Raw genomic sequence first — 25525 nt, forward strand, 5'->3', positions numbered from 1 at the left:
TAACAGGGCAGGTCAGGACTGCCTGGGTAGGTCCCATGGCACTGGGGTCGGGGTGGGGGGTTCTGTGGTCCCAGAAAGCTTGTCAGACCACAGGACTCCCAGAAAACCTTGCTCCAGGTGGCTGTCCTCCCAAAATCCTTCTCCAGGTACAAATATTAAATGACTTAACTAAACTAAACCACTCCCTGACCCTTAGATTTGACCATCTAAATATTCCTTAAAACGCAGTTATAAAGGTAAAACAACAAATTCAAATCCATCTCATAAACTTGCTGTATACTTTTGAACTGAAAGTAAAAATTAATAGTAAATTGATAAATTTGATGTGTTCAGAAAATTGGTCATTTGAAGGATTGATCACTTGGCAAACTGGCCATCAAGTGAATATATTTTAAGGAACTTGACCCAGAGCATCCCACTGATCCCAGTCCCCACCCCTCCTCCCTACTGTCCAGCCCCTCTCCCGGGTCCAGCCCCTCTCTCTGCTCCCAACCCTCAGCCCAGAGCCTGGAACAAAGTGGGGTCTTGTGGAAGAGTTAATTGCTGAATGAACAAAGGATATGGAATTCTGATGTTGGATTTGAATGTCCTTGAAGGTTGAAGGGTGATGGGAGGTGGATTAATGGTGGTGGCCCTGGTCAGCCCTGACACAGTGAGATAACAGGGTGGAAAAAACCCCAGTCTTTGCTTTTATTGCAAAAGTCAACTTCGGTCATACTTTCCACTGTGCCCCCTGCTGGGAGGGCGTCTGGTTCACCCTCCCACACACCCAGGGGCTGGGGGTTTTCAGGAGAAGTGGAACTAGGTGCTTGCGCCTCTGCACCTTTGCAGGTTCGCTCAGCACAATGGAACCAGAAAAGGCACTGTGTACACTTAATATGCAAAATTGGTGAGTCTGTGTGTGTTCACACAAGGGTGTGTGTGTGTGCACATGTGTGCAAGCGTGCAGATATTCAGACATGCATTTGTGGACGGCTGTGCCATAAGGCTTTGTTATGTAGCTACAGATGTTTATGTATCTGTGTGTATTGTTATTGTGTCTGAATATATATAAATGAAGTATACATGTATGTTCACATGGGCAGACATGTGTTTTGTGATCATTTGTATACAAGCTGCCACAACACAAGCATAAGCATAGTAAGTCTGTGTACTTGTGTATCCACAGAAGTGTATGATGATTGGGTATGTGCAAATGTGTGTATATTTGTGTGTATGCTTTTTGCATAAACACATACTTGTGCATTTATGTTAATCCATATGAGTGTATGAGGTAAGCATGTCTGTTTGTGTTAGGTGTGCATAGTCTATACATGCATCTTAACATAGGAATATGAATAGGTGTGATGTGTGCGATGGGTGCCTGTGGAAATGAGTGTTTTATGTGTGCCTGTGTGAACAGGCATGTGTGGAAATCTACAAATGTGTGAGTATAGATGAAGCTGGGTGTGAAGCCTGCAAGTGTGCATATGTGATACATGTGGTGAGTGTGAGTGCACATGTTTGTGGGTCTGTGCACATACAAACATACCCTTGTTGGCCCTTTTCTTTCTTTTCCTCTTGGGAAATTACAGAGCTTCTGAGTCCTACCCATGGTCAGTGGCTCTTCCGGGAACATGGTTTCCTGGGCCTGAACAGCTGACGTCCCAGGTGAGTGAGAAGTGGGGGCAGGTCTGAGGCCTGGGCTCCTCTGAGAACTGGGCAGAGGCCCTGGAGCCACTGATGTAGACCAGGCTTGTGAAGGCGTTGGGACCCCAGGCCTTGACCCCCACACTGTGAGCCCTGGGAGATGTCTCTGCCCCCTCTAGTCTTCGGTCCACCCCTCAGTGGTTTTCAAAACCGTTTTTTTTTTTTTTCAGTTAGTAACGCCAAAGCAAAATCTTACAAGGATCCCCTCCACGGAAAGCAGACGGTTAAGGGGAAGATGCTGTGGCTGGAGGCTGTGGTTGGGGAGACCATGGAGCACAGTTCTAGCTCCAATGCTAGGTTATCCCTGGGACTGTTCGGTTTACATTCTGGTTTACAGTTTAAAAAACATACCCACATCCATAATCTCAGCTAATCCTTGTAAACTCTAGTCTGTTTGGGAAGCTGGGAGTAAAGGGGTAAAAAATACAGGCCTGGTTCCACTCCTACTCCCGGCTCTATCTGAGCAGCTGCGAGAGTCATGTGAGATCACCCAAAATGACACCACGACAAAATCGGTGAGCCTGTGCATGTTCATGCAAGGGTGTGTGTGTGCATGTGCGTGCATGGTGCAGATGTTCCACAGGCATTGGGCATGCGGTCAGCAGCCCCAGGACTCGGACCATTTACTTGTGATTGTCCTCACTTTGCAGATGAGGCAATGGGGACCTGGAGAGGCTCTCCCACTTTGAAGTCACCTGGACATGCTGGTAGGACGGAGGCCCATCTTGACCTTGGATGCCCACCCCCTGTCATCAGAAATGTATTCTTGTTCTTCTGGGCTTGGCCAGGCCATGGTAAACCCCACATGTGGTTCTGTGGTGGCCCATACAGGCCTAAAAATAGCCAGCAGGAGCCCAGGGGCTCCCCCTTGGTGAGTGGCAGAAGGCCCACTTGCCAGGCGGCCACAGCCCCGCTCTGCCCCACACAGGCACAGGTCCTGTCTAGGGGAAGCCAGATGGTTGGGTACATGTATGGGGTGCTAGAGGCTGTGCCAGGCATGTAACAGAGATGAGTTTATTGTGTTTTGTTTGTTTAAAGTCTGCAATATCGAGTCAGTGACCCCACTGGACAGATATAGACACTGAAGCTTGGAGGGATGAAGTGACCTGCCCAAGGTCAGGGAGCCTCAGTGAGAATCCAGGCTGTTCTGATCCCAAGGCCCATGTTCTTCCTCCCTCACCCTGTCATCCCTTCTTTATCTGGAGCCTGGGGACAGCTGGTATGGGGGCAAGAGCAGGACTTTTAGAGCCACACAGATGTGGCTTCCATCCCAGCCTCTCTGACAATGCTTTGTGGCCTTGGTAAGTCACCTCACCTCTCTCAGCCTCATTTTCCTCACCCACAGAACAGAGGCTGCTTTGCCCATTGCACAGGATCAGAGTGGGGATCAAATGAAGGGAGGCACAAAAGTGCAGCGGATAGGGCATGGCATGTAGTAAGTGCTCGGTAAATGGCCATTCACTGCCTCTCTCCCTTCTACCACTTAGGACCGTGCTTCCAAAGCTGGGGTAAGAGGGGCTGTGTTGGCTGAGCCTCTGGAGGTGTCTTGCCAGGTTAGGGAAGTGGAACTTCTGATGAGAGGTCCCTATAGTACAGTGTATTTTCCAAAAGTGGCCTCAGGAGTATTTCCAGTTCTGCACACTGGAACCTTGTCATTCTCCATCAAGAGATAGAGTCTACTGCCCTTCCCTTTGAAACTGGATGGAACTTTGTGACTGCCTCAATAAACAGAATGTGGCAGAAGTGACACTACATAACTCCCCAGGCTAAATGTTAAAAGGTGATACAGCTTCCACCTGTCTGTCCATGTCTGTCTCCCTCTCTTTCTCTGGAATCCAGCAACCATATTGTGAGGGATGCTCTGGCCAATAGCCCCAATTGAGGTCTCAGCCAGTGGCCAGCTTCAGCTGCTGGGCCTATGTATGAATGTCTTCAAATGATCCCAGCTGCTGAGGGCTATGTTCCAGCTCCCAGGTATGGTCAAGTAGAGCAGACATGAACTGTCCCCTCTGCACCCTGCCCAAATGCATATCTGAGAACAAAATAAATGTCACTGTTTCAAGCACTGAGTTTTGGGTACACAGTGCTAGGGGTAGCAGCAACAGCCTGCCTCCTTCCCCTGCAGCCCTCAGAGTCACCCCAGCCAGGTACAAGTAAGCTTCTCCCAGTGACCCACTCCTGCTGCCACAGGCAGACCCTGGAGTCAGTCCTCTGCCCACTGCTGAGCCCGGCTCTGTGGCCTGCAGCTGTGTGCCTGTGGACAGGTCCCCAGCCTCTATGATGCTGTTTCCTCTGGGTCAGACAGCAGTTATAATAGCACCTCTCAGGAGTCTTGGGGGTAATTTAAATAAAGTGCCCAGCACATAGTAAGTGTCCTTTGGGAGGTGCAGGAATGTGAGGCTGGAAGAAAAGAAGAGGTCAAATATGTGGCCCCAGTCTCTGATTTAGTCAAGGGAGAGAGGGGCCCAGGGGTTCAGGAGCCTGAAAAGTGAAGTTTTCTTGGGCAGTGAGTGTGAGAAGCCAGCTCAGTGTGAGGATGGGCCCCCAGGAGGTGCTGCCCTCAGGCTGCTCACAGATTGACTCAGATAGGAGGAAGAGTTGGGCTGGGCCCTGGCAGGATCTGGTCAAGGGTGAATGAGGTTGGGGAGTGGCCGGCACAATAGGCAGGAGGGAACCAGGGAGGGTGGCCCTGGGGAAACCCGCCAGAGCCAGGTGGGCTCAGCGGCACCTGTGCTGGGCTCTGAGGTTTCCGGGAAACTGAGGTGTACCTTCCCTCCCCCAGCCCAGCCCAGCCCGGTCCTATCTGGGAGATAAAGTCATTGCCGAGGCTCCCAGACCAGAGAAGTCCTTATCAGCCGCTGTCGTCTGGGGTGCTTGGGAATGTAAACACGCCTGCCATGCAGCCCTGAGATGAGCCAGCCCTGGAAAGACACAAAGCAGATGTGCCTGCCCCCTCTCCCCACCCCACATTCCCTCCCCACCACCCTTTGAGGGCCCAGAAGGCAGCATCAGCTTCACATGGGGCAGGAGGCAGCTGGGCCTCCTCTGCTGTAACGCAGGCACTGTTCTGAGTGATTAATGCGGATTCACTGATTTAACTCACACTCAGCCCTGTAAAGTAGCCTTGTTACTATTTCCACTTCCCGGAGGACAAGATGGTGAGGGTGCCTCCACTAATCCCCAGAGCTGGGACTCAAGCCTGAGAGGTGTGGCTCTATAGAAAGCCCAGTGAGGGCTGTGATCTGGGGCTTCCATCCTAGTCTCTTCTGGCTGAGCTAGAATGAGCTGTGAAGAGACAGGAGCTGGGAAGGGGTCAGCGCAGAGGGGGTGACCCACACGCTCAATCCCCACTGCCTCCTTCCCCGCCGTCCTGCTCCTCCAGGTCCCCACAGGCCCTGTTGAAATGGGGCCTATGGTTGGGGCTCTGGCTCCCCGCAAGGCCTTCACAGTGTTCTCCCAGGATCCAGAGGTGCCAATATCAGGCAACAGAAGCAGAGGAGGGGGACAGGATTTGGGGTCAGACAGATGGGAGTTTAAATCCTGGCTCTGCTCCTGAGGGACGCTCAGTGGTGCCTGCTCATCCCTGGACCTCGTTTCCCTCGTCTGTAATGCAAGGTGTGGTCCAGACGGTCTTCTGGGGCCTGGGGCTCAAACATTCCAGGCTGCGTCAACCCTGGTAACTGACTGCGCCAGCAGAGATGCGAGCAAAGGGCCCAGATGGCCATGACCAGGAGATACCATCCACCTGCCAGGCTTCCCGGGAGAGGAGGCCTTGAGTGGCATCAATACAAATTCCTCCCTTTCCCCTCCCTCTCTGCCTTCCTTCCATGCTTTTCTCTGAGCCCAAAATATTTAGGCTCAGGGTCTCCCAGGTTGGGCAGGAGACTGTATACTCCATGTCACAGGGCCTCTGATCAAGATCTGCACAGGGTATAGCTCAGGAGAAGGTATAGAGTAAGGGATGGGGCAAGGTTCCTTGTGGGGAAATCTCTGGGGACACGATCTTTGAAGAATGGGTGGGTGTTTCTCAGGCCCACCAGAGGGAGAAAGAAAACAGCCTCAGAGAGGGGAAGCTGGGGACCAAAGCTTGGAGGTAGGAGGCCGGGAGTCTGTCTCCTGTAGGAACGGCTGGAGCAGCGGAGCCCACAGGGACAGTAGGAGCCAGTGGGACACACGGTGAGTCTGGGGCACCAGGCTGAAGAGCGTGGGCTTTCCCCTGAGGGTGCTGGGAGCCATAGAAGGGTTTTGAGGAGAGGAGGGTGATCAGAACTGCATATCCAAAATGTGTCTCTGGCTCCTGGGAGGAGTCAGGGCTAGATGGGGGAGATGGGTAGGAAGCCAGGTATGCAGGCAAGAGAGAAGGAGGCCTGATCCAGTCAAGATCAGTGGGCAGGGAGGGGCTTTTTCAGAGATGGAGGGATGGTCTTGGATTTGAGTAATTGTCAGGGGAAGGAGGAGGCAGGTGACCCCAGGTGTCTGGCTGGCTTGGGCACAGAGTGGGCAGTGGTGTCCATCACTGACAGAGGGTGGAGGGTAGAACCAGGCCCAGAGACAGGTTCTGTTTGGGACACACAAAGCATGGTTATATGGTGGCCGGATCCTGGGCTCAGGGCCTGACCCCTGGAATGCAGGCTCCAGATCAGGTATCAGAATGGGAGTCAGTGATGCAGAGGGGTGGGGAAAGCTGTTACAAGGGAGGGGAGGATGGGGTGACTAGGACAAGGAAGGAGACATTGGGAAGATACCCATGGTGTCCTACTATTGAGGGTCTAGAAAGGACCCCTCAGAGGCTGAGACCATAGAAACCTCATGGGCAGCGTGAGTGATCCGGCCCATTCCTTTGTCTGTAGGCAGGCCTATCCCTGTAACAGTGGATAATTTGAGCTTCGTGGGCTTCTGTTCTGCGTGTGTGGTGTGGGAGTTGGACCAGAAGATGTCCAAGCCCCTTTCCTTTCTGTTTTTTCCCATTTTTAAAATTTTCCTCTGCCCTTTATTGACCGTGTGGCCTTACGTAAGTCTCCCCGACTCTGGACCTCAGCTGCCTCTAATCCAGAGTCTGTATTAGACAGAAATGATCCCTAAGGTTGCACAGAAGGCTCGGTGTTTGTTCAAAGAGCAAGCTGACAGATTCCAGCTGCCAAGGCCCCAGGGTTTGCTTCTCTCCAAGGAGTCAGCACGAAGCCCTGCCCAGCAGCCTGCTGGCCTGCCCCCTGCCCTCAATTAGTCAGCTCCTAGGGCATGGACTGCAGTGGGCTGCTCCAGCTCTCCCTCTCCCTGACCCTCCTGGAACAAGGGAGGAGCTGCCTGCAGCCTGAGGCTTTCCCTTCAGTCTCAGGATTAGAGCCAGCTCTGCAATAGAGCCCCAAGGGCCCGAGCAGGGGGTGTAGCAGCCCAGCCAAGTATCAGCAGACACTGGAATTCAGAAAGAAGGCATCTGGAGGCAGATAGATAATGACCTCGTCTGGGTTTTTAAACCTTCTTTACAAAGCACTGGATGCCATCACATGGGCCACCCACCACCATGGCCCTGTGAGGAAGGTAGAACAGGGACAGATGTTACTGGACAGATGCAGGGGGCACCTGCCTGCAGTCACACAGCACGTTGCAGAGCCAGGACTTACATGTTGGCTCTGCCACAGAGCCTATTGTCTGTAGAGACCTCTGACTGTGACGATTCCCACAGTTCCCCCAGAACTCACATCCCATCCTAGGGTCCTTCAAGCAGATGGGAAAAGTCTGGAAGAGGGGAAGTGCAGGACAGCCTGAGCTCAGGGAGCTATATGCCATCACCTGTCCCATTGTGAGAGCCTCACCCTGCTCATTCTGCCTTCATGTGGACCTAAGGCCCTGCCATAGCCCTCAAGGCCGCTGGTTGTCCTGGCCCCACTAACCCTCCTGCCTCTTCCTTTGCCCTATAAGCTCCTGCCACATGGTCTTCTGTGCTTCCTTAAACACACCAGGCTCCCAGCCACAGGGCCTTTGCACATGCCTTTCCCTTAGCTTAAAAGGCATGTCCCAAGCCCCAGCCCCTTCCCTGTCTATAATTAACACCTTTATGTCCTTCTATCTTTTTTAAATAACAGCTTTGTAGAGATGTAATTCATATATCATACAATAAGCCTACTTAAAGTATATAATTCAATGGTTTGTAGTGTACCCACAGATTTGGATACCTCTCACCACAATTGATTGTAGAGCATTAGCATCATACCCCACCCAAATCCTGTACTCATTGGCAGTCAGTGCCCCCACCCCCATTTGGCAACCACTGATCTAATTTCTATATATATAATTTGCCTCTTCTGGGCACTATATATGAATAGAATCAGACAATATGTGGTCTTTAGTGACTGGCTTCTTTCACTTGGCATAGTGTTTTCCAGATTCATCTGTGTTGCAGTGTATAGTAGTACATCATTCCTTTTTTACTGCTGAATAACATTCCATTGCATGGAAGATACCATATTCTATTTATACATTCATAAGTTGATGGACATTTGGGTTGTTCCCAAATTTTATATATTATGAATAATGCTGCTATGAAGATTCTTCTATACATTTTTGAGTGGACATATGTTTTCATTTCTCTTGCATATATTCCTAGGAATAGAATTGTTAGATTATATGTAACTCTATGTTTAACGTTTTGAGGGCTGGCCAGATTGTTTTCCACAGAGACTGCAACATTTTCCATTATAACTAGCAGTGTATTTTCCAATTTCTCCAGATCTTTATCAGTTCTGTTTATTTTTTGTCTTTTAAAAATATACATAGAGCCATTACAGTGAGTGTGAAGTGATATCTCACTGTGGCTTTGAGTTGCATTTCTCTGATGGTAATGATGTCAGAGCATCTTTTCATGTGCTTATTTGCCATTTGTGTATCTTCTTTGAAGAAATATCTATTCATATCCTTTCCCATTTTTTAAATTGGGTTGTCTTTTTATTATTGAATTGGAAGAATTCTTTATATTCTAGACACATGTCCCTTATCAGATATGATTTGCAAAACTTTTATTTCAATTGATGTTTTTTGAAGCATGAAAGTTTTTAATTTTGATGATGTCAGATATTTCTAATTTTCTTTTTGTTACTTATGCTTTTGTTGTCATAGTCAAGAAATTATAACCTAATCCAAGGTCACAAAGACTTATTTTCCTTTGAGAATTTTAAAGGTTTAGTCTTTACATTGAGATCTTGACCCATTTGGAATTAACTTTTGTGTATGGTGTGAGGTAGGGGATCAGTTTCATTCTTTTGCATTTGGATATCAGCTGTCCCAGCACCATTTGTTGAAAAGACTATTCTTTCATGGAATGGTCTTGGCACCACTGTCAAAAATTGATTGCCTGTAAATGTCGTCTTTCCATCTTAACTCAAGCACTACTTCCTCCTGAAGATTTTGCCAACAACTCTCTCTACCTAACCTAAGCTTAGTCAGGTTCCCCTGTGTATATAAATAAAGCACACAGATGGCACCATAGGTTATAAACTATATTTACCTGCATAGCGTAGCAGTCATAATCACACACTCAGGAGCCAGAAAGCTGAGGTTCAAATCCCAGCTCTTCCACTTCTTAGCTGCCTGGTATATTGTTTCACCTCTCTGTACCTCAGTTTCCTAATCTGTGAATAGGGGATTTACTTACCTCATAGAGTTGTTATGAGCGTTGATATGTGTTAAGTATATGGCAAGTAGAATGTATGTACTCTTACATTAATCAGTGTTATCTCCTTAGACATTAAACTCCATTACAGGAGTCCGATCTATTGTGGCTTGCACAGAATCCTCATGGTCAGCACTATGCCCGGCACAGAGAGGGCATTCTTGAATTAATTAGTGAACAAAAGCATGTGTTCGTGAGTGAGCAAACTCTGGAGTCAGGGTTCTAACCCCACCTTCATACTGTCTGGCTGTGACTTCTCCAGAACTCTAAAACCAGCCCCTGGGACACACGGCTGGTTTACTCCCTTTCTGTATTTGGATGCAGACCTCTCTCTTCACTTGAAATTAGAGGCACCTAATATATAATGCAAATAAAAGGAGTTACTGCAAGAGAAGCCAGGGCAGGGCCCAGAGCCCCCCAAGAGCCTGCCAGACAGAGTGTGAAAATCACTGTCCCGGATGTGATTCTACGTGCTCCCCCAGCTCAGAGCAGCCCGTGATTCAGAGGCAGCTGATGTCTGAGCCTCTTAATTCAGCCCAAATGCTGGAGGTCTGTGTCTTGCGGCATCGGGGAGGCGGAGGGCCACATTCCAAAGGAGAAAGCTCTTTCTTCTTTCTACCCACAGGAGGGGAGCGATGCAGCCTGATGTAGTCCAAGTACAGATAAGCATGTCTTTGCTCTCACGCTGTCTGCTCCCCTCTCCTGGGCTTCCTGACCAAGACCTGGAATGGCCTGGCCTCCTGGGCCAAGCTTCCTCCCACCTCCCCTTCCCACCTGCCCCTCACTTCCAGTGAGGCCCACTATGCTCCTGCCCGAGTCACCTCCACACCCTCATTTCACCTGGGAGACAATCTCTGCAGACTTGGAGAGGCAGTGACTCATTCAAGGTCATGACACAGCAAAAATATAGCAGAGCAAAGATTCAAACCCAGGCTCTTACTTCAAGTCCAGGCTCTCTCTTCAACAGCTGCCTCCAATACCCTAATGGGGCACCACTGTCCATGTGACCACAGGGCGGGGCCTGACCCGGAGGTGCTGGGGTTAGACACGCTCTGCAGCCTTTGGGAAGAAGGAGAGCCTCTAGAGAGGCCCCCCCAAGGAAAGTTCCCTGGCAAGAGACCTAATGCTTCCCCCAGACAGAGGTCCATGGCCATGGTGAGAGGGGCTGCCCTGGGAAAGGAGGAGAAGGGTGTCCCCACATGGTAGGTTATGAACATGAACTGTGGGGCTAGGCAAATCTGTTGGGGTTACCAGCAACCTCTCTTGCTCTGCCCCATGACTTAAGGATAATGGTACCCACGTAGCTAGGTGGTTGTAAGGGTGAAATGAGCAAAGACCTCAGTCCTCTTAGCCCTGGGAAGATCTAATTACTGCTCCCCTTAGTGCTGGGAGACGTCCGCTGGGCCCCAGAGGAGTGACCCAGAGTCGCTGTAAGGAGGCAGATGCAGGCTTGTGAGCAAGGCTTGTAACTGACTGCCATATCTTTGAGTTCACTGAGAGTGTTTCGATCTAGGAGCTAAATTTCTACCAGAAAAAGAAGTTTATTAATGCTCTTAGTTTAGAGGAACAAACTTGGGAGAGTCACTGTTGATTGAAGAGTTACTTTGGATTAATTTTTATTTTTTTCGACTCATATTGCCTTCAGGGCATACCTTCACTTGTCTAGTGAAGATGAGAGTAGAAATGAGAGTGTGCATAATGGGTGAGAAAGGCACAGGGGCTTACGTGTCACCTTGCCTCAAATCCTAGCTCTGCAAGTTACCCTGGGCAAGTTATGCAACCTTCCCAAGCCTCATTTTCCCCATCTGTAGAGTAGAGGAAGATGAGATGCTGCATGTTAAGGGCCCACACTGAGTTGGAGCACCTATTTGGGGCCTTTAAAGAGACACCTCCAAGGCGCTGGGAAAAAGGTCCCTTCCGGGTGGGAAACCTGAAACCCTTCCCGGAGGCAGCGGCTGGGTCCAGAAGAACAGAGAAGGCAGTCTGGGTGGAGGGAAAGCTTGAGAAAGAGTGTGGCAGCAGAAAAGCAAAGGCAGCAAAACTGAACAAGTGGGGCCACATCAAACTGGAAAGCTTCTGTGCAACAAAGAGCACCCTCAGCGGAACAAGAAGGCAGAAGATATTTGCAAATCACATATCCAATACTGGCTAATACCCAAAATATATAAAGAACTCATACAACTCAATAGTGAAAAACAAGCAATCTGATTAAATACTGGGCAGAAACTCTGAATAGGCAATGTTCCAAAGAAGACATACAAATGGCCAACAGGCACATGAAAAGATGCTCCACATCACTAATTATCAGGGAAATGCAAATCAAACCACAATGAGATATCCCCTCATGCCTGTTAGAACAGGTATTATCAAAAAGACTAGAAATAACAGGTGTTGGTAAGGATATAGAGAAAGGAGAACCTCACACACGGTTGGTGGGAATGAAAGCTGGTGCAGCCACTATGGAAAACAGTATAAAGATTCCTCAAAAATTTAAAAATAGAAGTACCATATGACCGAGCAATTCCTTCTGAAATTAAACACTTCTAGGTATTTATCCAAAGAAAACAAAAACACTAACTAGAAAAGATATACGCACTTCTGTGTTCACTGCACCATTATTTACAATAGGCAAGATACAGAAACAACCTAAGTGTCCATCAATGGATGAATGGATAAAGAAAATGTAGTATATATAACAATGGAATATTTTCAGCCATAAAAAAAGAGTGGTATCTTGCCATTTGTGACAACATGGTTGGACTCAAGGCCATTATGCTAAGTGAAATAAGTCAGACAGAGAAAGATAAATACCATGTGATTTCACTTATACGTGACAGCTAAAAATAAATTTATATTTTAAAACCCAAGCTCATAGATACAGAGAACAGATTTGTGATCACCAGAGGCAGGGCGCAGGGTTGGGGAGGGAGGGAACGGGCGGTGCTGGACCGAACTGTTTTGTTTTTTGTTTAAATGATTTTTTTTAAAGAGTGGGTATGGCAGCAGGAAACCACAGGGCCCAAAGAGATGGTGGCAGTTGGGACAGTGAGAGTGATTCGTGGAGGGATGACCAAGAAGAAGGCAGGGATGAGAGTGCCGCCGGGGAGGGGGGAGCTCAGGTGACCTGCTCCAAGTCACCCGCAGAGGCAGGATTCCAACTGGGGCTGTCTGCCTTTCCCAGTGCTCAGGGCTGCTTCTGGGAAGGGCTCCTGGATCTATTCTCAGAGCTCCCCAGGGATGGGGAGGGCCGAGTGATTCAGGTCTGCTCTGCTGTTTGACGCCGCTTCCTGACATCATGATGAAGGGCAGGTGCCAGGAGGGCGTGTCCGCCTCTCCCCCCCACATCAGCCATGCAGCCCTTCAACCGCAGCACAGTCCAGGGAAGTGGGGTCTGGCCCATGCCCAAATTATTCATCAAACAGCCCAAAAAAGCCAAAAAGAGACACCCACAATAATAATAATAATTCCTTAAATGTGATCAGAAGCATGGGAGCTAACTGCAGCGGCACACCTTCCTGTGAGGTCACTCTCGTTACCCTCTTTCCACAGACCAGGAAACTAAGACTCAGGAAGGGAAGTGGCTCCACTGAGGCCAGTCATTCAGAGATGGTACCCTGGGGGTATCTGTGTGTGTGTGCTGTTGGGGGGGGGGCTGGGCACAGCAAGGAAGGAACCCTGGGGGCATCAACCTAGTGGGTGCCCAAGTCGTGGGATGGGGAGGAGCAGGGGTAGCTGGGCCCAGGGTCTCTCACTGCCATCATCACAGGTCCTGCATCAGGAGCAGCAAACAGGGAAGAGCACATGCAGTGATGTGGCGGGGAGACCGGGTGGTGTGGGCAAGGCTCAGTGTGGATGGACTAGGGGCTTGTAGGGGCTGGTCGGAGAGGCTAGCTCTGAGGATGGAGGTGGAGGCAGGCCTCCTGGGCAATCTGCTGGCAGACCATGGGCAGACTGGGGCTCAGGAAAAGGGGGCTTGTCTATTCCAGGCTAGATCAGAATATACCAGCCTGAGTCTGAAGTGTGTTCCTTTCCCCTGTGGCTCTGAAGCAGGCCCCACAAGAAGTCCTGACGTGTGGATGCTGCCGCCACATCACGGGTGTAAGCGCGGCAGACTTCCAAGGCCCCAGCTTTAGGGGTGAGGCATATTTGGAAGGATGCAACCTTGCTGCGCTGGCACCACCCCTGATATTCCATCTTGCACAGTAGACAGGTACCCTCCTCCCCTGAGGGAGGGCAGGGCCTGTTTTACCTGCTGTCTGAGCACAGTTTGTTAATGGAGCCTAAACTGCTTTTTGAATCCCAGTCCCTGCTGGATCTAGCTCTCCCATTCTGACCAACTGTTCTTCCCCTGGCCTAGCAGCCCAGCCAAACAATGGTCAGTCCTTGGACCACTCCCAGGCATGTTCAGATTTGGCCTGCTGGCCTTTCAGGGCCAGAGGGAACCTTTCTGCACGGCTCTGACTAACAGGCGCTGGCTCGGTGAAGCATCACAACAGAGCCTGTTGCCAGGGCGACCTCCAGACTCAGTGGCCTGGGATGTGGGGTTTTGGTCACCCCACACTGGTGACTAGCCCAAGCACTCATACAGTGCAGGAGAATAAGGCAGGAGGAGGCGCTGTCTGGGCCCTTGGGGCCGGCTCAGCCTGCAGGGAGAGCAGAGAGGAAATAGAGTCCTTGGCTTTTCTCTCTCTCCTGCTTTCTCCAGCAGGGACACCGCATGGCTACTTCATTGCATGGACAGGGTCCTGGGAACCTCCCAAGCTTTCCCCATGCCCTCATTCTGTCTGTCACCCCAGCCTGCACTTCTGCCTTCTCCCAAACCTCTGATGTTCTCCCCTGACCTCTCCTCCCTGCCCTCGGCCCCAGGTCCAGCTCAAGCTGCTCCTGGGCCCAGTCTGGATCACAGCCCAGCCTCCTCTCTAGACTCTGGACCTCCAGTTTCCAGTGTCCTGGAATGAATCCTGAATCCCTTCCTAGATTCCACACCACTCCCAGCCCTGGATGAATCTCACCCTCCCATCAGCAAAAGCAAGGTTCATGCAATCTAACCAGTATTTGCATTTATTTACTTATAAATCATATGCACATGCCACCATACAAATATATTGGATAAATTATAAAATATATACCAAGAAATAGAAACTGAATCAATAATGAACCTGTCTGCAAAGTGGTCTCTCTGCATAACATGAGTTTCTTTCCAAAAGCACTTCCTTTCTTGGTCAATCTTAAAACATCATCTTTACTTATGCTATGTTATTTGTTTTAGTATCTGCTGGTAGCCTGTACCCTTGTTGTCTCATAAAGAGCCGGCACATTCGGATCATTTGTCTTTTTGTAAAAGAGAAAGGTAAAACTCATCTTTAAGGTATTTTACAATGAGGCAACCAGGAAATTTCTGAATGGCACAAAAGATTTTCACAGCCCCTGCCTTTGTCAAAGATAAGTTTTCTAACGATTATACAATTTAAAGACTTTGTTTTTATAAAATTAAGTGCCTGGGTGGATCCTGTGGCAGGCTGCTGAAGGCATCACAGGAGGGTGGGGGCGCTGTTGCCAGCCCAGCCCGCACAGTGACCCACACTGCTTTCCTCAGGAGACCTGGGATATGGGATACATCACCTACCGTGACACGGACAATGCGAGGCCACTGATGTCAGTCTTTATTAAATACTAGTGGAGTTTAAATTTTTCATTTTTTTAAAGGTAAAGGCAAATAAAAGTTCTAGAATGTTCTTTCTACATGGATGGCTCACCTTCTGTACCCCATTTTGGACACCTCTGGGCTGCATAACAGGGTCCTTGGTGGTGTTCACAGATCCTCAGGGTCTGTTCCAGTCTTCTTCCAACCTTGGCTCCCTCAAAACTAGATCCAGTGTTCCTGAGCACAACACATATTTCTGTGCCTTTCCAATGCAAGTCTTTTTGCCCAAGGGACTGGCTCAAAAGTCTACCCTTTCTGCCAGAGCCTGCCCCAGGCCACCCCTCCATAAAGCCTGTTCTGATTCTCTAGGCAGAGTCGTTCATTGAGCTAGTCAACAAATATTTATTGAGCACCTACTGTATGCCAGGCACTGATCTAGAGGCTGGTGGGTATACAGCAGTAAACCCAACACACAAAATTTCGACCCTCTGGGAGCTTGCCTTCTAAGGAGGTAGGCAGTGATGTTCTGGGCTCCGCTCTTATCCCACAGGTAGCTGGCCGTTTATTAGTTTGTTTCCCTAGGAAAGCTTTTGTTCTTGAAAGCAGGGACATCTGAGCCTGAGCTGCAGACACAAGCCCTAGCCCAGAGCAGGGGCCCAATAGAGAAGGTCAGAACTAAGGAATAATGTAGGATATAACCCATGCCACGGCCCCAGCCATGGGTGAAGATCTGACACCAAATCCAGACTGAGGTCCTCCAGGCGACCTGAGCCCGCCCCTGGCTGGGCCCGGCACCCGGAGCTCAGTCTCACCAACACTGTTCCCAAAGCCTCATCGCTGCTCCTAGGAGAAGGAACTGGATGGCCCCCTGAGGCCAGCAGGAACCACTTCCACCTCTGAGTGTTCCTATATTTAGCCATCTGCTGTGACTCTGAAGCCCTCTCCTCTCCAGGGCCGGAGGGAATTGCCAGGCAGCTCTGATGACCTGTTTTCCCAGGCCCTGCTCCTGCTTCCCAGACCCCTGGCTTCCCTGCAGGAGGTGGGGCCCTGAGCCCAGGCCTGCTCAACTGATAGGTTCTGCATCCCAAAATAGCACCAGCGCTTGGCAAGGAGAGATGCCACCTACAGCAAAAGTGCTGCCTGGGGGGTGGGGGGGGGTGGCCTGGACAGAAACCTCCCACGTAGCACTCCTGTGCACCCTGATCCCTTCCAAACACTAAGCCCTTGGCCCCTAATTCTTTCTCTGTGCATAATAAGGCCTTAAGCCTCATGTGCCACCACTGCCCCACCTCTACACCCAGTCAGGACACCAGCCCCCTGTTCCACATAGTTCCTGAATGAGCTTCCCACTGTGAAACTTGGCTTAAGCCAGCCTCTTCACCCCCTGCCAGGAATGCTTTCATTATAGGTTGAAGCCCAGTCAGACTGACCGCAGAGGCCCTCCAATGCCACGGCTCAGGGGAAGCAGCTGTGTTTCGGTGCTCTCTGTCCCTGGTCCCCCAGGCCCGTCCCCCCGGGAACTTCTGCCTGGTTCAAAATGCCCAGACTGATGGTTGAAGGATGCAGGTTCCAGCCTCAGTTTGTTGTGCGACTTAGGGGGCACCAGTCCCCTGTGTGGCCCTCAATGGTCCTTCCTGTGAAATGGAGAAGCGGTATTACATGACCTCTATGGGCCCTCCCAGGGTTCTGAGTCTGGGATTTAGCACCTGTGGGAATAGGTCATTGTGGCAGAGAGAGAGAGAGCTCTGACCCTCAAGCTGTTGGGGGTGTGGTCCCCTCCTCCCTCCCCACAAAGCAGGCAGGTGTGGACTCCTAAGGGGTTCTCTTGCTGCCCCTGATGGGAGGGGGTGCCATGGTGAGGCAGCCTCCCATGAGAGCAGGCTTTTCTCTCACCATCCAGCTGGTTTCTCCGTTTTGTCTCAACTGGAGCCCTCAGCCCGCAAATCTCGTCAACTGGATGAAACACCCCAACCACAGCATTTCCATGTTACTTATCTCAACAAGGCACAGGCCCAGGGGCTCAGTGCAGAGCACCAGTATCTCAGCGGGAGGATAGGAAATCCCAGCAGAGGTGCCCTGGAACTTAGAGAGGGAGCCAGTTCTCACTGGGATTGCAGTAAGGCAACAAAGATTCCAGAGGATGCTCGCATGTCACTAGGCAGTGGGCCCCAGGGAATTCTGAGGTGCACCCTCTCGCCTTTCAGTAGAGATTAGAGGCAGCTTCCAGGGACTTTCCATTTAAAGAGATCAGTGAGAAGCCATGTAAACCAGACTCTTGAGTTCCATCAGGACAAGGATGGTAATTATTCAATGGTAATTTCTTTAATAAATGTCCAATGTATGCCAAGCACTATTCTAGGCACAACGTACAACAGTGAGTAAATAGACACAGTCCCCAGCCTCATGGAACTGACATTCTAGTGCACACATAAAGGGAGGGAAGGGCACAAATTAATATATAATATTCCAGGTAGGCATAAGTGCTATGAAGGAACACAGTAAGGCAAAGGGACTACAGGGAAACTGGGGGGTTGAGGCTATTTGAGACAGAATGGTCTGGAACACCTCTCTCTAGAGGTTGAGATTTGAGCCAAGACCAGAAGAAATGAGAAAGGGAGCCACGGGGAAGGCTATCGGGGGCTATCGGGAGGAAGAGTGTGCCACCCAGAACAGCCAGTGCGAAGCCCTGAGGCACGAGTGTTCCTGGAGCCATTCAGGAACAGGCTGCAGCCCGAGAGCGAGGGAGAAAGGGGAGAGAGTGAGGGGTCAGAGATGCCGCATGGGGAGCAGACCGTGCTGAGCGGTTTCTTGCTGATTACAACCCACAGCGAGAAATAAGTTTTATATTGCAATCCAGTATAAACAGACATTTACAAAAATAAAACTCAAGTGAACATTTCAAGAAACATACCTTTAGTATATGTATGTGCTCTTATGTATTTTATTCTCTTTCATCTAAAAAAAAAATGCTGGTCATGATCCTTAAATTGAGTTCCTGACCTACTAAAGGGTCATGACCCGTAATTTGAAAAACATTACGTAGGACCTTACAGGCCATTGTAGAGAGTGAGCTGGGAGCCATTGGGCAGGTTTGTGCAGAGGGGTGATAGGGTCTGTTCTGCCTTTCTGTTCCCTTTTTAAAATTAGCACATAATTTACCTACAGTAAAATACACCCTTTCTAGTGTATAGTCCTGTGAGTTTTGACAAATGTGTACAGTCATGTAAACCTCACATTTTGCTTTCAAAAGGGCTCACACAGCTGCTGAGTCAAGACAAGCCTGCATGAGGCAAGTGTGGCCACAGAGGGACTGGCCCGAGGCTCTTGAAACAGCCCAGGTGAGAGGTGGGGGGGTCCCAGAGTGGGGTCGTGGCTCAAACCAGCCTCAGAGGTGGTGTGAGGGAAACTGAGGACCAAGAATGACCACAAGGTTCGTGGGCTGAGCAACGGGAAGTTAGGGAGGCAGAGGGGGAAGATATTTGAGGGGGGAAATCACAGGTTCTGGTTTAGACAAGGTAAGTGTGAAAGTCAATGAGACCGGTAGTCAGGAGCGGTGAGGAGTCAGGGAGAGACCCCGCCTGGAGGTTGGAGCACGGGCACCTCTGGTATCCGAGGACATTGACGGCCCCAGACCTGCCTGAGATGGCCAAGGGAGTGGCATGGATGGGAAGAGGCCGTGGACACTGTCACATGGAAGGGGTGGATGGTAACAGTCAGGTGTTCCCAGCAGGAGGGGGAGAATCCACTGCCTGTAGGGCGGGCAGACTCCCAGGGGCCGGCGTACAAAATGCCTCTGTATCTAAGAGGGTGAGTCTGGCTGGGCCAAGTTGAGTAAGATGAGGGCAGAAATTTATCACTCTAGCTCTCTTGGACTCATTCAGTGGACACTGGGGGCCATGGTAGGTTTCTGAGCAGGGAGAGGCTTGAGCTGAGTTAGGAAGATTAACAATAATTATTATTGATTATCATTGATTGAACTCTGGCTCTGACAGGCCCTGTGCTAAGACTTTATACATATTAACTCTTGAACCCTCCTGTCAACACTTTGCAGAAGGTACTGCTATTATTTCTGACTTACAGACCAAGACAGAGGCTCAGTGACTTGCCCAGGGTCACACAGCCAGGAAGGGGAGGAGCTGGGCCTAGAACCCAGACAGTCAGGCTCCAGAGTAAGACTCTGCAGAGGGGGACCAATTACCTCCCAGAGGCGGAGCCTGGATTCTGACTCCAGCTTTCTGTCCTGTTGCCCAGTCACCCGTGCCCCTGAGAAGGCTCCTGGAGGGGCCTGGACCTTATTTCTGGCTTGTGAACTGGGGGCAGGACTACTTGAGGTCCAGTAGCCCTGCTCCTTTGCCTTTGGTTGCCTCTGGTGTCTGTGCCCTTGGCCCCCAGCACCACACCCCATACCTCCTGGCCTGGTGGCTGGAGCAGCCAAGAGGCTCCTGGGTGGGGGTTGGCAGTTGCAAGACTGTGGGTCTTTGCTCTGTGGTTGGCTGGGCCTCCCTTGGGGCCCCTGTTCCCTTGCCCAGAGTGATTAGCTTGAGGAATCTGTCCCCATCTGGTCCCCTTGTGCTGCCTGTGGGTCTGTCTGGGACTCTGGAGCATTCCACTGCAGCCCAGAGTAATTGTTACCAGAGGTGGGCAAGATGGGGTAGAGAGGGAGGGGAAGTGAGTGGGGTTCTGCCCAGGGCAGCCAGCGGACTTTTGGTGACTCGAAAAGAGGGAGTTCGAGACAGGCACAGAGAAAACCAGAGACAGAAGTGGCAGAGAGGAGGGAGACATGGAGAGAGCAGAGCAAGACAGAATGAGGCGAAGCAAGACGGGGGCAGAGGCCGAAGTGACGGCATGCGGCAGTCAGATGACGTGAGAGGGACAGAGAGCAAGACGGAGGAGGAAGGACTGAGAGAGGGACCCTGGGAAGGGCAGAGACTGCAGAGCGACCAGCACCGGAGAGGAGGCTCAACAGCAGGGTCTGAAGAGATAGAAAGAGAGAAAGAGAAAGGGGAAGGGGAAACAGCAATAAAGGGCAAGAGCAGAAGGCGGAGAAAATGCCAAGACAGCAGGAGCTGGCAAGACTGAATAGTGGGAATTTCAGCACAGCTGGAGGCCCAGAAGCCAGACCGCCCTGCTGCTGCAGCTTCAGGGTCCTGGGGCAGCTGAGGCCACACTGGGAACCTTGAGCTTTTGCTATTGGCCTCTCAGAGCCCAGCCCCTGCCCTGCACTTCCCGACCAGGGACTCCCTCCCTCCCGCCTCCTCTGGGGCCCCTGCTCCCAAAGTCATCTTCCTACTTGGCTCTAGAAAACCATTTCTCCAAGTAGACTTGGGAGGCAGATGGCCTTGGTCCTGTCCCTGCCTTCATTCACAGAGCAACCTCGCACATGCTCCCTCATCTCCCTGTGACTCGGTTTCCTCATCTCTAGAAAGGGCCAGGTTTGCCCAACCAGCTCTATGTTCTGCGCAGCAGCTAAGTATGGACTGCTCTCCACATGGCCTCTGCTCCCACCCTCCCAGGCCCACAGCCCCGTCTTTTCCTTCCTTCCTTCCTCTTTCCATGTTTGTCTTTCTCTTTTCCTCTCTCTCTTTTCCTTCCTTTCTCTCTTCCCTTCTCACTGAGTGCCCCTCTTTGTGCTGACCCTGGACTGGGCACTGATGCCTCAGAAGTAGACTCTACAGGGTCCGTGTGTCTCATGGGACCAACACAGGCAGAGCAGACTCCAGGCATAAATGCCCCTGCCTCAGGCCAGCTGGCCCCAGCTAAAGCCACTTAGCCCAACCCCATCCTGCCTACACAGCTGTTTTGGGCAGTTCAACTCTGGACACTGACTCCAAGAGAGGCAGAGGCGAATACTGACGTAATCAAACATTTCCCATGTTAGAGTTGGGTGGGCTGGCCAGAGAGCCCGGAGGGGAGCAGCGACTTGCCCAAGGTAACAGAGCCGGTCACAGCCTGACTCACTTTCTGTTCTGCTTTGGTCTGTCCTGGGGGGCTGGAGGCTGTTCAAATCCCACTCCCAAGGTGAGGGTAGTCTCGCCTCTGCCAGACCTCTGCCAGGCCAGGGAAAGTCTCATGGTGGGCAGTCAGAGTGAGGTCACTGATGGGATCCAGGTGTTCAGGTCCCACATTCCCCACCCAGCCCCAGGAGGCCTGGGGGGAAAGGAGGGAGGGGGCTCTGATGTGTCAGTCCAGGCGCTGTGCCTGGAGACAATGAACACTGAGGCTATGCTGAGAAAGTGGCCCCCCTGCCCCCCACGCCACCTTACATGTGGTGTAGGGGAATGGAGGAGGTGGGGGAGGGGCTCTGGAGGGACTTAGCCCCAGATCAGAGTGGGGCCAGCTCCAGGCAGCTGGAGGCTTGCAGGCTTCATGGCCTAAGGCGAGCCCCGACTCTGGTCTCTGAGTCCTTCAGACTTGTCTTGCCAGCCCCTACATGCTGTAAGCCTGTTCCTAGCAATAAATCTCAGAAGTGTGTGTCTCCTACCGTTTCAGCTCTCCTGACTGGCACCCTGACTGATGCACCATCCATAGTAGAGACCATGTACATGTGCCATTTTTTACTTAACATTCCTCCTCACTTTCCCACATTGCAACAATCTTCTGTTTGGACTGCAAAATATTCTTTCTTGTTGATACACCATAATTTCTTTAGACAGTCTCCTCTTGCTAGGTATTTTGGTTACTTCTAAATATCTACTATTATATATACATATAATTCTTTTTTAACTGTCCTGAATGTTGTCATACAGTGTGAAAGTCTTTCTCAAGAGGACTATCCAGGCATGGGGCTCTGGCTGACCCCATGAACCCCTGCCCTTACCAGCCCAGCTTCAGCTTGTTTCTCTCCTCCTCTCTCTGCCCAGAGCTGCCTCCAGCACCAACGGACCCTACTCGCCTGTGCAGGGAAGGGCCAGAGATTCCACACCCCCAGGGACAGCCCTCAATCATGACCAGTGGAAGCTGGAAGAACACTCCAGGCTTCAGCTCCCAGGTCGAAAATTCTGTGTCCTCTACACCAGCTCAAAGGCCACCCAGGGGGCCTGATCCCGGTGCCGCAGTGGTGACCTGCTCATCACCCACACTTTCTTGGGCTCCCTTCCTCCCCCGTCTCACTTTGCTGCCCCTCACTGTGTTTCCTGGGGTCCCCTTCTGAGTGAACTACCTGCATCCAAGTCTTTGGCTCAGGGTCTATTTGGGGGTACCCAGTTTAGGACAGGAATCGTGGACACTTTCAAAGATTCAGTGTCACCAGTGAGAAAGGGGCTATATTAGCTCAAGTTTCTCTTCATCCTATCTCGAGTCCACTAACCCGACAGACCTCTCTCAAACTCCATGAGGCAGTGTGGGAGAGCCCGCAGGTTTTGGAGACCACGAGCTCCAGCGACAGCCCCTCACACTGTCCTTGGGCAAATCACTTCACCTCCCTGAGTCTCAGTTTCCTCATCCAAAAATGTGCCAGCCATGCTACATGTCAGGCTCCATGTAGCCCAAGGTCCCAGGTCCCACTGCCTCCTGCCCTCTCCAGGCCCTGCCCTCTTGGCACCTGCCACTTTCTGTGTCTGGCTGACAGAGGATGTGGCCAAAAGCCATTTTCCTAATTCTTCCCTGTCTTTTCACAATTACCACTTACTGTAAACCAGGCATTATGCTGGGGGCCATGCACTGATAACATCATTTAATCCCCCAACAACTCCATGAGGTAAGTGCAATGATTATGCCCATTTCATAAATAAGGAAACAGAAGAGGGGACTTGCTCCAGCTACACAGCTGGTATGAGGCCGAGGCCAGACTCGCTTCCAGACCTCTGTGACTTACCCTCGAGCACACACAGGGCTGCCTCTCACTCCATAGTCCTCTTGGGAAGAGAGGGGCTTTCTTCCAGCTGACTCAGGGCCTGGGGCGAGAGCGCCGCATGCCTGGAGTTCACCGGGAGAAAGTGAAGCCAGGGGAATTCCCGCACAGCTCCGAGGTTCTCTCCAGCCCGACAGTTGGGGTTTGGAGGAGGGGCTGCAGGCTTTGTCGGGCTACACTTGTCCTGAGGGCCTGGTGTGTCTAAGGCCCCTGGCAGCTCGTGTGGCATGTGAGAAACTGCGGAGAAGTGAGGGAGGGAGGCCACCCTGAGTAGGTTCCAGAACCCAGGGTTGTCTGGGAAATGAACATTCTTCAGTGGTTGAGGTTGAGTGGAATTCAGTGAGAATTCCAAAGGCTGCTTTTCCTGGGAGCCACCAGGAAGATGCCCTGGAAACAGCCTTCCCAAGTTGTAGAGCAGCATTATCCAATAAAATATAATGTGAGCTATATATGTAACTAAGTTTCTCTAGTAATCACATTGTGAACATAAAAAGAAACAGATGAACTTCCTGATAGCATATTATATTTAACCAAATATGTCAGAAATACTAATCATTTCAGCATGTAATTAATATTAATATTTAAAATCATTAGTGGTATGTTTTACATTCTCTTTCTGTATTAAGACTTTGAAATCGGTGTGTATTTTATACACACAGCACATCTCGATTCAGGCAAGCCACCATTTCAAATGCTGGATTGCTGCTGGTGGCTAGTGGCTACTAGATTGCAGAACACAGTTGTGGAAGCACAGAGGTGATCTGAGGATGCTGCCTTTCCAAGCAGGAAGGAAGAGAGTGAGCCACCGAGCCAGGCGCTGGGCAGGCTGGGGACCCAGAAGTAAACAGGAATCGAGGTACTGGTCATACATCATTGAATCGTGTCAACAATGCTATGAGGTAGGTATTAATATTCCTGGTGGTTGGATGAGGAAGCCAGCTCAGAGAAGTCAAATGACTCACACAGGGTCACACAGCAGGATGGGAGTTTAGTCACCCCCCCAGGACTGAGAGGATGTTGCAGCTCACCCCAACCCAGGGGCACAGACAAGCAAAGGAGGACCTCTACCCCCGGGTGACTGGACTCACTGATCTCCCTGGCTCACCAGATGAGGGACAGGCACCACCAGGGAGAGCCTTCAGTTCCCCTTCCTCCACATGGAAGTGGGGGACCAGGAGGTGGGGGGGTAGTAACAGCTGTTTTCTCCTTCATCCTGCCTTGTCAAAGGCTGGTATGGGTGGTGCCAGGTGGGCCCACCTAAGATGTGGCTTTTCTCCTTCCTTCTCCACTTTTCTATACACACATACACATACACATGCACACACATAGCAAAACATGGGGTTTCATTCACCCTGAATACAGGGCTAGGCAGGCAGCCCTGTTCAGCAGATGGAGAAACTGATCACACGGTGAGAGAATCACATAAGATCAAAAGTTCTTTGACCACCTCTCAACTTCTCAACTTCAGATACATAGCTTCTGTGCCCTGAGCTTCCACTCTGCTCCAAGCCTTATGTGGGCACTCAAGTGTGGCAATCTGGCCAGAGACTGCCCCTCCACTCCCATCCCCCCACCACCTGCACTGCTCTGGCCTGGAGCTTCCAGCATCCCTGGAAAGTCCTTCTTAAAAACTCTGGGATACCAAAGACCAGCCAATCCCACCCCAGCTACTCAGATGGGGAAGAGCCTTGCCAGCTGCACAGTGTGTCCCGGAGGCAGGGGATGTCTGGGCCAGAACCTTCCTGCTGAAAGCAGCAAGAGGAGAGAGGCCCTTCGAGCAAACGGAGAGCCGGAGGGAGCATCCTGTGAGTCCTGGATCAGCCAGGTCACTCAGCCCCTCTGGCTTGTCCAAGTCACCACTCACAGCATCTCGCCCCGCCTCCCTCACCCTAGCCCCACATGCACACACTGTTCAGAGCACTGCCATTCACATCCATTAGCTCAGCCAAGGTAACCTGGGAGGTTGGCCTGCAAGGATTTGTGCCCATTACACAGGTGGCAAAACTGAAACCCAGAAAGGGAAGGGATTTGGTGCCCTTGTCACTGCAGGCATTTGTCCGGGGAGCCTGTCCCCAGCCTCCTGTTGGCTCTCACTGGACAAGTCATGCAAGGCCCTCCAGGAGGGGCGCAGCATTTGGTGGGCACAGAAGAGAACTGGGGTCAGTCTGGGAGGCACGATTCTGGAGGGGCCGGAACCCTGGGTGAGAGCAATGGTGCTGGGAAGGTCACCTTCTGGGTTAGCCTTCCACACCACCCTGTCCAAAACCCTGTCCCCTCCACACTCCCCATGTCCCTCCCTGCCTCATTTTGCCCCGTGGCATTTAGACCATGCAACATACTCTTGCCCTATATTCCACATACTTTGTGTATTGCCTATTCCTTGTGGTGGCAGGGGGTGTCCATTGTTTGTTTTTCTGCTGAGCCCCCTGCTCAGAACATTGCCTGCCTCCAAGATTCATGGGTGGGTGAAGGCCTGAAGACCTGAGGGCTCAGGACTGGGGATGGGTGTGGTGAGCGTGACTATCAGCACTGAAGAGGCAACAGAGAAACAGGCCCCAGTTAGCGAGGTCCACTGTGCCCACGTAACGTTGGGAAAGTCACTTCATAATCTCGGTAATCTCATTTGTAAAAAAGGAGACAGACCAGTTTGCTAGGGCTGCTGTGACAAAGCACCAAC

This window comes from Manis javanica, chromosome 11 (genome assembly GCF_040802235.1).
Source record: "Manis javanica isolate MJ-LG chromosome 11, MJ_LKY, whole genome shotgun sequence".
NCBI classification, from domain to species: Eukaryota; Metazoa; Chordata; class Mammalia; order Pholidota; family Manidae; genus Manis; species Manis javanica.